Raw genomic sequence first — 12866 nt, forward strand, 5'->3', positions numbered from 1 at the left:
ACTGAGCCACACCAGCTGGGCAGTTGCATTGATTTTAAAGCAAGAGTGTGAACACTGGAAGCCTATCAACAATACATATGCATTTTATTTATATGTGTTATAGTTGTTGTTGTTTTTAAGACACAATAGCCCCCTCCACTTGACCCCCATATCCGAGGTTCTATTCTGTAGGTATGGAATGTGACCTAGGTATCTGTTGTTGTTTTTTTTAAATATTTTTAACTGATACTAAGACACAGCCAATTATAATTACTAGTACAGTTTGAAAGTGGACCATAAAAATGAAAAGCATGATTTTCAGAGTAAAACTGATCCAAATAATCATTCTACATATGGTAGCCAATTAATTAAGTTACCAGCCTACTTTGTTTCATAGATACTGCATATTTCACACAAACCTTGAAGCTAATAGGCACCATTTTTACAACATCATTTATTCAGTTTCTCTGTGTCACATTTTGGTAACTCTTGCAAGATTTCAAACTTTTTTATTTTATTTGTTATGGTGATCTGTGATCAGGGATCTTTGATGTTACTATTTTAATTATTTTGAGGACCCATGAACTGTGTCCATTTAGATGACAAACTGAATATATGCTTTTTGTCTTCTGACTGCCCCACTGACTAGTAATTTCTCTGTCTCTCTTCCTCTTCTTAGGCCTCCCATTCCTGAGACACAAAAGTATTGAAATTAGACCAATTTAATAACCCAAAGAAGGCATGTCAAAGCAGAGACAGGCTGAACACTAGGACTCTTGTGTCAGTTATCCAAGTGGTTAAAGGCAAAGAAAAGATTTTTGAAATAAATTTAAAGTGGTATTCTAGGGAACACAAAAATGATAGAAAGTGAAACAGCCTTATTGCTGATATGGAGAAAGTTTTAGTGGTCTGGATAGAGGATCAAACCAGCTACAACCTCCTCTTAAGCTGAAGCCCAATCCAGAACAAGGCACTAAGTTCCTTTAATTCAATGAAGGCTGAGAGAAGTGATGAAGATGCAAAAGAAAAGATAAAGGTTCACGAGGTTTAAGGAAAGAAGTGGTCTTTATAATATAACTAGAGGCCCGGGGCACAAAATTCGTGCATGGGTGGGGTCCCTAGGCCTGGCTGGCGATCAGGGCCGATCAGGTTCCCCACCTCCCCACCTCCTCTTTCCCTCACTGCCCACATGCCACCACCATGAAATTCCCTGCCTCCCCTCCTCCCCTACTTCTCCTTCCTTTGCCACCCACATCCACTGCCACCCACTCCTAGGTCCCCATCCCAGCCCAGGGTCCGGCCCCGATCAGACAATTGGGACATGCCAGCTAGATTGAAAAACTGGGGGGTTGGCCAGCAGGCCCATTCGGTGATTGGGGCCTGCAGGCTGGGGGCAGCTCCTACATTGATCGTCTGCCCCCTGGTAGTCATAGCAACTGGTCATAGCAACTGGTCATTCTGGTCGTTCTGGTCATTCCATCATAATGGTTGCTTAGGCTTTTATGTATATAGATAGATAGATAGATAGATAGATAGATAGATAGATAGAGCAAGATGAAACTGCAAGTACTGATGTATAAGCTGCAGCCAAGTTTTCCAGAAGATCTAGCTAAGATAGTTAATGAAGGTGGCCACACTAAACAACAGATTATCAATGTAGACAAAACAGCCTTATATTGGAAGAAGATGCCATCTAGAACTTTGATAGCTAAAGAGAAGAAGTCAATGGCTGGCTTCAATGCTCCAAAGGACAGGCTGACACTCTTGTTAGGGGCTAATGCAGCTGGTAACTTTAAGTTGAAGCTAGTACTCATTTATCATTCTGAAAATCCTAGGACCTTTTAAAATTATGCTAAATCTATTCTGCCTGTGTACTATAAAGGCAACTACAAAGCTTGAATGGTAAGCATATTTCTTTCCAACATGGTTTACTAAATAATTTAAGCCCATTCTTGAGACCAACTGTTCAGAAAAACATATTTATTTCTAAATATTACTGCTCATTGACAATGCACTTGACAATCCAAGAGCTCTGATGAAGATGTACAATGAAATTAATTTTGTTTTCATGCCAGCTAACACAGTATTCATTCTGAAGCCCATAGGTCAAGAAGTAATTTTGATTTTTAAATTGTATTATTTAAGAAATACATTCCATAAGGCTATTGCTGCCATAGAGAGTAATTTCTCTGATGGGTGGGGGTAAAGTAAGACAAAACTTCCTGGAAGGGATTCAGCATTCTAGATGTCATTAAGAACATTTGTAATTCATGGGAAGAGATGGAAATGTCAACATTAACAGGCATTTGGAAAAAGTTGATTCTAACCCTCATGGATGAATCTGAGGGCTTCAGACTTTGGCAGTGGAAATAACAAGGGAGCTAAAATTAGTAGTGCAGCATGAAGATGTGACTGAATTGCTACAATCTCATAATAAAACTTTAAGAGATGAGGAGCTACTTCATAAGGATGGGCAAAGACAGTGGTTCCTTAAGGTGGAATCTACTCCTGGTGAATACACTGTGAAGATTGTTGAAATGACACCAAAGGATTTAGAATATCACATAAACTTAGTTGATAAAACAGCATCAGGTTTTGAGAAGACTGACTCCAATTTTGAAAGAACTTCTCTGTATAAAATACTATCAAATAGCCTGACACGCTACAGAGAATTTGTCTGTGAAAAGGAGAGTTGATCAATGCAGCAAACTTCATTGTCTTATTTTAAGAAATTGCCATAGCCACCCCAACCTTCAGTATTCACCCTTCTGATAAGTCAACAGCCATCAACTGAGAGGCAAAACTCTTCACTGGCAAAAAGATTATGACTTGTTGAAGGTTCAGATGATGTTTATCATCTAATTATCTACCTAATAAAAGAATAACATGCTAATTGACCTTCACGATGCCCACCAGCCAATCAGGAGTATGTAGATTAACCCAACAAAGATGGTGGGTTAATTTGCATACACAGGTGCCGAGTGGCTGGGGGCAGGGTGGGACGCTTACGTCATCGCCATGGTGATGACGCAGGCATTTCATACTACCCCAGCATCTCCGGGCTTCTGGGCAGCATGGAGAGGCGGAAAGGCAGCTCCAGCCAGAGTGAAAGCGCTGCTGGCAGCCAGGGGAAGGAAGGCCCATTCTTGCACAAATCTTTGTGCATCGGGCCTCTAGTTTTTCTAATAATTTTCTAATTATGGTAAGGACATTGTTGTTTTCTTTATTCAAATATTTTTTTAGCTTTTCAATTTTGTTTTGAAAAAATCTTTATGAAAGTATTATATATGTCCCCTTTTTTCTCCTACTGACCCCTTACAATCTCCTGCCTCACACCTCCACCACCCTATTATCTGTGTCTATGGGTTTTGCATAAATGCATACAAGTTCTTTGGTTGATCTCTTCCCACCCACCCACCTTCCCCTGCCTTCCCTCTGAGATTCTACAGTCTGTTCTATGTTTTTTTGAGTCTCTGGATCTATTTTATTCAACAGTTTATTTTGCTCATTAGATTCCACATATAAGCGAGACCATGTGATATTTATCTTTCTCTGACTTTCAAATTTCACTTAGTATAATACTCTTCAGATCCTGTAAGTACATTGTTTTTTTCAAACATAATGCTATGTTTGAAAACATAGCTTTTCAAACATACCTTTTATGTGTAACAAAAGTTGTGTGACTTGCTTTACTGAAATCTTTTCTTTATCATGGTAGCCTGAAATTGAACCTGCAATATCTCCAAGGACTATACTCAGTTTTATATTCCTTAATATTAAAATTGGGATGTTGATAGAACCTAGCTGATAGAATAGTTATAAGGATGAAAAGAGACAGGATATTTAAAGCATATCATGTTGTAATATATACATTCAACAAATATTTCCAGAATAAGTTGATAACTAATGTGTAAATATTAAATTAATATTAAGTCTACACATATAAACACAAATTAAATCTAAATACCTAAGTTAAATGGGTGGTTCCAAAATGGGAAGTAAAAGTATTAATTATAGAAATAAAACCTTATCTATTGAATTTTTACAGATGCAGAAATTAGTGAACTTAAGTTTGCCACTATGTAGATGTCTCTCATTTTCGCTAGTATGTTTTAGGATTTTGACCCAGTGTTTTTTTAGTTGAATTATTACTACGTGCAATTAATCTTTGCTTCAGTAGTCTTAATACTTACATTTTATTTCATTAATTATTATTATTAGCTATTAGAATAATGTTTTATGTTTAAAGAAATTTCTTATAATAATTTTTTGTGCTCATTTTTCCTTGGGCTGTACTATTTCTTAATGTAATTTTCAGTTAGAGAACATTAGCAATGTTTGTGTACAATCTCCATACCTTTTAGAATGCATTTTGTGCATTCACCTAATGTTCTCTTTACCTTATCTTGGCATAAGGGGTCACATATTTTATTATTTTAGAACTTTGTCACTACTTTGAGGAAGGGGAGGAATCTTCAGATGGCCATCTGAAACTGAAATCTTGCATTCTAATATTGCAGACCAAATAAGATTGAGGGGAGGGGACCAAGTGAATGCTTTCCATTGCCTATGACCACCAGTTCTCTCAACCTAGTACCACCCACAAATGTGATGTTATAATTAATGAAAATGTGGAAATTATGTGAGGGACATATTTTATTAGCCGATTATCAAGTAGATGCAAACTGGTATCAGATGACTCAAATTAGTACAAAGTGGGTATTAGAATTTGTATAGATAAAGCAACTAAAAATAACTATTTGTCTGTGATTAAAAAAAAAAAACATTTTTCTTTAATTATTCGCCTTCCTTAAGTATAGCTAGTCCAAGAAGTAGACATTCTCAAACATAACTCAATTCATATTCACTTACTGCTCTGTTATAATGGTAATAAAAAGTAAAATTAGCTCTAACCGGTTTGGCTCAGTGGATAGAGCATCTGCCTACAGACTCAAGGGTCCCAGGTTTGATTCTTGTCAAGGGCATGTACCTCGGTTGCAGGCACATACCCAGTGGGGAGTGTGCAGGAGGCAGCTGATCGATATTTCTCTCTCATTGATGTTTCTGACTCTCTATCCCTCTCCCTTCCTCTCTGTAAAAAATCAATAAAATATATTAAAAAAAAAAAAGTAAAATTACACACCTGGCAAAGTGAAAAAGTACACATGAAGAGTCAACACCCTTGTAAAATCCAAAATATTTAAGGAAAAGACCACTGTTTTTCCATAATTTTGGTGTTTGGTTTGACTAGAAAACCATAAAATATTTTTTAAAATAAATTATCCATTAGAAGAGGATATTAGCTTTCCATTAGACAAAAAGTTGAAGTCCAACTCATTTTTAGCCTCATCATCTCGATTTGGTAAAAGATTGGAAATGAAGACGCAAAACAAAATTAATGGACTGAGGTCATAAAAAATTAGCAAAAGGCTTTAATTTGATAATGGACCAAATGAAACTTGGTAAGCTTGCTCATGAATCATGCTATTGTTATCCAAATGAGAGAAGCTCATAGTAGCAATTGTAACATCATTAGTGGTTCTCTTGGCCTTTTGTTTGTTTTTCATCTCTTGGATTCTTGCTGCTTGTTAAGATCCAGTTTGTATTCATTGCCTGTGTTTCGGCTTATAGATACATAATTGCTCAGAAAGACACATGTGCTCAAAGTGCCCATAATTCATGTTTTTTGCTAAACAGTCAAGACAAAAATCTCAGTTTTATTATTTCATTTCATTTTATGCTAAATAACAGAAACATCTCCTTTTCTTGAATAACCTCATTGTAGCTTATTTTTATTCTTCTAGTTTCTTTTAATAATGAAATATAGGAATAGTATAAAATAAATAGTTTAATGTATTTGATCATGCTTACTTAGTAGCAGTTCAAAATAGTAAATTGAATATACTTACAAGTATGTTTACATATACTATCGAGAGATAAATGTAACTATTTTCGTGACAATAGTATCAATGGGGAATTTATAATTTTCAAAGTTATGTGAAGAATATTAGTAAATTACCTTAGATAATCATTTGTATGAGATTTAAAATATGGTTGTTATGCTAAGAAGTATGTTATGCTACTAACTACATGTTTATTATATTTTTACTAACTTTCTATGGAGATTAATAGGTGTGACATGACCAGTAGGTTGAACAAACCTGACACATGACATTAACTTTTTAATTTGGAGAAAGACTTCTCCTGCCTCTTTATAAATAAGCTCTACAGGCTTCCCATGGATTTTCTGCTCTTAATTAGCAAAGATATAATTTTTCAATATATTTGAATTTGAACATACTCAATTCATCAAATCACATTTGCTGACCCATAATTAGAATCAAAATTTTAAACTTGATTTTATACAAAATCTAAATCTGCCCTCTCCCCTCCTATTTCAGACTAGAAACCCACAGGGAAAAAAAGGGACCACAATTCTCCTATGTTCTTTACTTTTTTTTTTTTTTTTTTAATCCTCACCCGAGGAGTGAGGATATATTTTCATTGATTTTTAGAGAGGGAGAGTGGAAGGGAAGTGGGAGGGGGAGAGACACAAACATAGATATAAGATAGATACATCGATTTCTTGCTCCCACTCATGCCCCAACTGGGGCGGGGTTCAAACCTGAAGCCAGGTATGTGCCCTTGACTGGGAATCGAACACGCAATCCCTTTGGTGTGCGGCTTATGCTCTAACGACTGAGCATGTTGGTCATGTGTCTACTTTTTTGTCAATTCATTTTTTTCTCCCATTCCATGTTAGTGTCTTTTCTCCAGGTTTCTGGAGAGAAGAGAGAACAGAACAAGAGGTAAAGGGATATGATCACATGGGCAGCATTGCTTTCACTTTTAGGGGACCCTCTTTCCACACACTCTTCAGAGGTTTCTGCTGTGCCCCTCACTGTTCCAGGTCTTTTGATGCAGCTGAACCATTCTTTTGCAGTAGTTCCTTGTCACTTTTTCTGGTATCTGGGGATCAACTGTATTGCTCTATCTTCTTCCTGATAAGATTTTAATTTCTCTTGGCACTTCTACTTTATAGGACCACGATGACCCCATGTCAGCTCTCTGCAGAGTGCTACACACCTGGTCCAAGAAAAACATGCTCTCATCCTTTCCACTGACTAATTTTGGCATTGCAAGAAGACCTCAGTGGAGCAACACTCTACTAGTTCTGCCAGCAAAGCATTGCCTTCCTGTCACATTATCTTATTAGAAATGAACCACAGGCCACAGTCTACTCTAGTTTTATTCATAGGAACCAAGTCCAATACTCAAGGTCTTTCAATTACAGGGAACATTATGCTTAGACCTCCAAGTAATCCCTTTGAACACCTGACCAGGTCTGTAGTTAGAAGTTGGCCTTCTGTGTCCTTTATGAGGAGATCCAAGAATAGTATTTTCTTTTTTTTTAGGTGAAAGTGATATAGAGAAAATGGGGAGAGAGCCAGAAAATCTGGGAAAGGCTTCAGACTTGGTTTCAGTCTGACCCAGAGTGAAGGATGGTGGAGGAGAAGGTTGGGTAAGATAGTCACAGACTGTTGTGTGGTCAGATGAAATTTGGGGAAGCTGTGATGAATTCCTCAAGCCACTGTTGTCTATGAGAGGAGTCCTGTGTAGGTCTCCCAACAGTAGGTTTTTATTAGTGTCCCTGTGTCATTAAGTCATTGGCTGAGTCCATTAGAAGTGTGGCCCTTGTATAAACCACAGAACAGCAGCTGGGACCCTTGGCCAATTGCACGCTCTATGGTTGGAGTTCTGGGAGATATATTCTCAGGACCACCTACAATGCCTCCTGTTTACCCCAAAGTGGGACAGTATGATCTAACTGTAGAAAGAGCTCCCTCTAAATACATTTCTTCACTAACATTCCCCACAAAGGCTTCTATCTCTTACTCTGTATTTATTTGTTTTTTTTTAAACTTAAGTACTTTTGTTATAACCAAGTCATAGCTCCATTAGATCTTTTATTCATATATTTTTATTTTATTTTTTCCACCACCATTTATCCCCTCTATGGCCTCTTCCACCTCCATATATCCCTCTCCAACTCTCACAGTCACCACATTGTTGTCCATGTCCACGAGTTCTCTTTCTTTTGCATTGCTGGTAGGAATGCAGATAGATGCAGCCACTGTGAAAAGTAATATGGGATTATCTCAAAAAAATTAAAAATGGGCCCGGCCAGCATGGCTCAGTGGTTGAGCATTGACCTAAGAACCCGAAAGTCATATTTCAGTTCTCAGTCAGGGCATATGCCCAGGTTGTGGGCTTGATCCCCAAGAGGGGGTATGCAGAAGGCAGCTGATCAATGATTCTCATCATTGATGCATCTCTCTCTCTCCTCCTTCTCTGAAATCAATAAAAATATATTTTAAAAAATTTACTAGTAAAATGGAACTGCCTATGACCCAGCGATTCCACTACTGGGAATTTATCCAAAGAAGCTTGAAACACTAATTTGAAAAATATATATGTACCCCTATGTTCACCGCAGTGTCATTTAAAATAGCCAAGATTTGGAAGTAGCACAAGTGTCCATCAGTAAGTGAGAATAAAAAAGCCATGGTTCATTTATACAATGGAATACTACTCTACCATTAAAAGGAAGAAAATTTTACCCTTTGTTACAGTATGGATGGACCTGGAGAAGTTTATGCTAAGTGAAATAAGCCAGGCAGAGAAAGACAAGTACCATATGGTTTCACTCACATGTGGAATTTAATCAACAAATTGAATTACCAAGCAAAATAGAAACAGCCTCATAGATAGAGAGCAGGCAGACAGCTGGGGGGAGGGGAGCTTTGGGGGAGATGGTATGGAGGGATTGAGCAAAAAAGGAAAAAAAAGAGAGAGGACTCTATATTTTAAAAATGCATAAAGATATTCAAGAGTCATTGAACAATTTTTTTTCCCATCCCTTGATTACTTGATCTTGACATTCTGAAACGATTTTAACTTGAGGTCTTTAAAACTTTAATTTTGATATTATCTTACTTATTTATTCCTGAATCTATCAAAATTGTGAAACTGAAGGTTGGTTATTTTCTTCAAAATTGAATCTGATAATAAAATCATCATTATTAAAATAATCATTTTTTTTGTAAAAACTTGTATGAGGTAATCAAATATGAAATTATGATATTTGATTCTTGTTATTTTGACTCATGAAAGAATTATACAAAAGTTGCTATTTGTTTTACTAGACCATTTATATAAATTTATATGTAATACTTAAAAAGTAGGTTTCCATATTTATCTATATATTTCTTCTTTAAATGTGAATAATTTATAAGAAGCCATTTTTTTCATTGCCTTTCCTGCTCTCACCTATGAAACATACTGATTTATACACAGTTTTACAAATTTAAATATATTTTAATCTGAAACTAGTAAATAAGAAAACACATGAAAATAACATTTTAAATGTTAGGAAGCTATTGTATAACACATGAGCTCTTTGTAATCTCAAATGAAATAAATTATTGGGTGATAAACTATTTTGCAAAAAAATTTCAGTTTTGATCATTCTTATTTGTTTCTTCTATCTTTATTGTTGGAAGTATTTCAGATGTCCCTTTATTTTTGTTTTCATTTTCCCATTGACTCCTTCCACCCTTCACCTGCCCCTTCCAAGCCTTAAAAGCTAGATTAGGTATTTATTTGAGGTCATGGCATATTTTGAACTGAATCTGTAGTTAGCCTAAACATGTTTCTTTGAGTGCATAGAACATGAAACAACTTTCTAAATTACTGAATAATTTCTAATAATGCCAAAGCAGAAAACATGTCAACTTCAAATAATAAGCTTTAGATATAGGTTGAAGTCAAACTTAATAAAGTGTTGCTAAATTATTTCTAAATTCTATTCCCCAGATAGTTTCTGGTCCAAAAATCAGCATAACTTGGTACACAATAACTAGCAGCTTAGGAACTCATCAAGTTGTATTTCTTTATATAGTGAGACAATTCTATAAGTATGCTGGTAGGAATAGACATATAAGTCAAATCTATAATACTAATATAGAGCTAGTTGCAACAATAAGCAAACAAACAAGCAAAACAACTGAAATTTTCCCTTTGGGGAGAATAGAAATAGAATCAGAAATAAAAAATTAGGAAAAAAAAAGTGTTTTCTTTTTTTTAAACTGGAAAATGTATATTGTTACAAAGTTTACTTGAAAACAACCAGAAAAACTGTACAGAATAATAACAGTGATACTTTGTGCAGTTGTATATATACTGTATATAAGCCTAAGTGACTGTTACAACCAACTATCAGAACGACTGGTCAACCAGTCACTATGACGTGCACTGACCACCAGGGGGCAGACACTCAATGAAGGAGCTGCCCCCTTGTGGTCAGTGTGCTCCCACAGCCAACCTCCCACGGCCAGCCAACACCCGTAGTCCTTCCCCCTGGCCAGCCGGCCCCCATCAGCCCTGGGTGCTAAACCATTCACAGACGACTTGCTTCTAGGTTGGGGTTTTGTACGTAGCAAAGCAGCTCCCTTGCTGCCATCTATTGAAGGTCAGCCCTTGACACAATGGTTTGTCTTGCTCCCGTCCTCTCCCTTCCCCAGGGGCTGCCCGCCCATCAGGGTGGTGGCACGGTGGCGAGGGAAGGAGAATGGGGGAAGCGGGGAACCACACAGTGGCAGGGCAGTGGTGGTATGTGGCATCCATTCCTTCTGCACCTGGCCTGGCGACTGTCACCTCCTCTCTCAACCCTGCTGGAGCCTTTGGGCCCTGGACTGTGACCAGGAACTGGGGGTGGGTGATGGCCGACGCAGCCCCTTTCCCAGGGGGGCCAGGGGCCAGCTCCCTCCTGGGAGCCGGCAGCCAACCTCCCGCAGCCCTTCTCCCCGTGCACGAATTTGTGCAATGGGCCTTTAGTATCTACAGATGCAAATTGACCGTACCTTTGCAACGCCCACCAGCCAATCAGGAGTGAGTATGCAAATTTACCCAACAAAGATGGTGGGTTAATTTGCATACACAGGCGCTGAGCGGTCGGGGGCGGGGCAGGATGCAGGCATTCCACACCGCCCTAGCCGCTCAGGGCCTCTGGGCAGCGTGGGAAGGCGGGGCCAGAGCAGAAAGAGGTGGCTCCAGGGCTGGAGCAGAATGGCAGTGCCAGCAGCCAGGGAAAGGAAGGCCCATTCTTGCATGAATCTTCATGCATCGGGATATATATATATATATATATAGCTAAAACAATAATGTGAAAGGTGAGAAGTTATATGGAGTTAAAGTATTTTATGTTGCTACCATTAGAGATGAAATGTTAAAAATAATTTATATTAAATTAAAATGACTCAAGAATGGCTGCTGTAATCTACAGTAGTTATTAAAAGAACAGGAAGAGAAGTCATAATTAGCAAATAGAGGGAAAATTGAATAGTAAAATAAAACAAAAAAACAACAAATCCATCCAAAAGATAGCTTTCTCATTATCCTACCTTATAATAGACAAATATGCAAATTGACCGCACCTTCGCCACGCCCACCAACCAAGCCACACCCACCAACCACGCCCACCAGGAAACCATTGCAGGGACATTGGGGTGCGGCGGAGCCCAAGGCCGGGGAAAGCCTGGGGCGGAGGCTTTCCCCGGGCTTGGGCACCAGCGGGGAGCCTGCTTGGATTGCAGGCAACCACGGGGGTCGGCTCCTACGATCCATAGCAGGGAGGCTGGGGTGCAGCAGAGCCAAGGCTGCAGCCCGGGGCCAAGCCTGACCCTGAAAGAAGGCAGAAGGCGGTGGCCACAGCCAAGGCCTGGGTCCCCGGTGCCGGCAGAAAACTGGTGCAGGCAGCCAGGTGAATGAAGGTCTATTGCACGAATCTTCATGCAAACGGGCTACTAGTGAGAGAATAAAGCTGGTTAGCCAAATAGAAAACAAGTAATTAGATGGAAGATATGAAATAAAATATATTTTAAATTATATTTCATGTGAATGAATAAAATATTTCACATAAAAATAAGATAGATAGGATTTTAAAATATCAACTATATGCTACTGCTAAAAGAAACATCTTAATATAAGAATATAGAATGATTGAAATCCAGAGGATTGAATAAAAGATACGCTCAAGCAAATGTAATTAAAAATAAAATGTATGTGGCTATATTAATATCAAAACCAATTTTGAGGCAAAAGCATTGCTAGTGACAAAGAGTGAAATTTCATCAAAAGATGTAAATTAATTGGAAAATATGACTGTTCTAAATTTCTATGCAATCAATAAATATTTAAAATATATATGAAACTACCACTCAAAAAACATCAAAAGTTAACACCTACAGTTAAGACAAATCAGTAAGAATATAGAAAATATGAACAACACAGTTCACAAACTTGACCTAATTACAGACCTAATTGTTACATAGTGTGCCTATATATAATTAAAACAATTAGCAGACTAATCGTCATATAGTGTGCCCTACATTCAACCATGGCATAATTCAAATTATTTTCAGGTGTGCATGGTGCATTTACCAAAATGAAAGGAGATTATCTCTGTAAAATAAAATTTTACCATTTTATCAAGGAATTGTTTCATGCTCAATCTACCAGGTATCCTAGCAGAACTTCTATTAATTTAGGAGTACATCTTGCACAAGGAAAATGAGCAAAATTCTATGTCATTTCTCTGCTCTATTAGTTAATGTTGCTCAGGCAATTAAAGTGGACTGTAACCTCGTGATAAATGTCGCATAGGCTGCTGCTTTTGCCAGGATAGATCAATGTTATTTCTTTTACTTTAAAAAATGTTATTTGCACTGGAGATAAAAAATGTTTCCTTTTTAGCTAAGAAAGTTACTTAACAAGTATTTATACTGCTAGTTTCTTCTTTCAGTTGTGCATATATAACTTATATTGCC

The sequence above is a fragment of the Eptesicus fuscus genome, chromosome 4 (genome assembly GCF_027574615.1).
Source record: "Eptesicus fuscus isolate TK198812 chromosome 4, DD_ASM_mEF_20220401, whole genome shotgun sequence".
NCBI classification, from domain to species: domain Eukaryota; kingdom Metazoa; phylum Chordata; class Mammalia; order Chiroptera; family Vespertilionidae; genus Eptesicus; species Eptesicus fuscus.